Source organism: Colobus angolensis, unplaced genomic scaffold (assembly GCF_000951035.1).
Source record: "Colobus angolensis palliatus isolate OR3802 unplaced genomic scaffold, Cang.pa_1.0 Scaffold21, whole genome shotgun sequence".
NCBI classification, from domain to species: domain Eukaryota; kingdom Metazoa; phylum Chordata; class Mammalia; order Primates; family Cercopithecidae; genus Colobus; species Colobus angolensis.
The window spans coordinates 4,145,008-4,146,576 of NW_012115266.1; positions in this window are offsets into that span (position 1 = coordinate 4,145,008).

Consider the following 1,569-nt stretch of genomic DNA (forward strand, 5'->3'; position numbering starts at 1 on the left):
GATCCCTGCAGCCTCAGCCTCATGAGCAGCTGGGACTACAGGTAAGCGCCACCATGCCCAGCTAATTTTTGTATTTTTTTGTAGAGATGGGGTTTTGCCATGTTGTCCAGGCTGGTCTTGAACTCCTGGCCCACCTCAGCCTCCCAAAGCATTGGGATTACAGGCATGAACCACTGCACCAGAACAGCATCTACTGTTTTCCACCTGTCCCCAAGTTTACATATCTCAGCCTGACCTCTCCCAGACTTAAATATCCAGTGGCCCATCTGACATCCCCACTTGGATAAATAAGCATTTCAACTTGACATGCTGAAGGTCAGACTCCTGGCCTGCCTCATCCCAGTCAGGGGCATGTCTGAGATTCCTGTTGCTCACGTCAACTCCCTGGCATCATCCTTGACTCCTTCATTTGACTCACATTCTGCCCCTAATGTCTTAGCAAACCTTACCAGTTCCACCTTTGAAATACATGCAGAATCCAGCGCTTCTCCAAACCAATACCCTCTCTCCTCTGGATCATTTCAGTAATGCTTAATCTCCAGCTTTTGCTTATTTATTTATTTATTTATTATTGACATGGAATCTCACTATATTTCCCAGGCTGGTCTCAAACTCCTGGCCTCAAGCCATCCACCTGCCTCAGCCTCCCAAAGTGCTGAGATTACAGGTGTGAGCCACCACACCCAACCTCCCAGTTTTTGCTTTTGTCCTGATACCATTCTCTATTCAGCAACCAGTGTGAAGCTGTGAAGAACAGAGCCTGGCTGGACGCAGTGGCTCACACTTGTAATAATTACTTGTAATATTACAATTCTCGCTCTGTCACCCAGACTGGAGTACAGTGGTGCCATCTCAGCTCACTGCAACCTCCGCCTCCCAGGTTCAAAACAATTATCCTGCCTCAGCCTCCGGAGTCGCTGGGATTACAGGTATGTGCCACCGCGACCGGCTAGTTTTTGTAGACAGGGTTTCACCATGGTGGTCAGGTTGGCCTCAAACTCCTGACCTCAAGTGATTCACCCACCTCGGCCTCCCAAAGTGCTGGAAGTGCTTACAGGTGTGAGCCGCGGTGCCTGACCAGAAATCCTTAATTTTTTTTAAGGCTGGTAAAAAAAAATATCTTTAATTTTGATGGAGTTAGATTCATAAATGTTCTGAATAGAGCTTTGTAGTTTGAGAGTCTTAAGATACCCTTTTCCTACCCTTAGGTGGGGGTATTTTCCTATATTCTATTCTATTAGTTTACGCTTAACATCTGTGTCCACAATGAAATGCTCTGTACAGACTTTCCTTTTCTGATACTGTCCTTACCTGGCTTGGGGGCGGGGGTCATAGAAGAAATTGGGGCTGGGAGCGGTGGCTCATGCCTGCAATCCCAGTACTTTGGGAGGCCGAGGCGGACAGACCACGAGGTCAGGAGATGGAGACCATCCTGGCTAACACGGTGAAACCCCGTCTCTACTAAAAATACAAAAAATTAGCCGGGCATGGTGGCAGGCGGCTGTAGCTACTCAGGAGGCTGAGGCAGGAGAATGGCGTGAACCCAGGAGGCGGAGCTGGCAGTGAGCC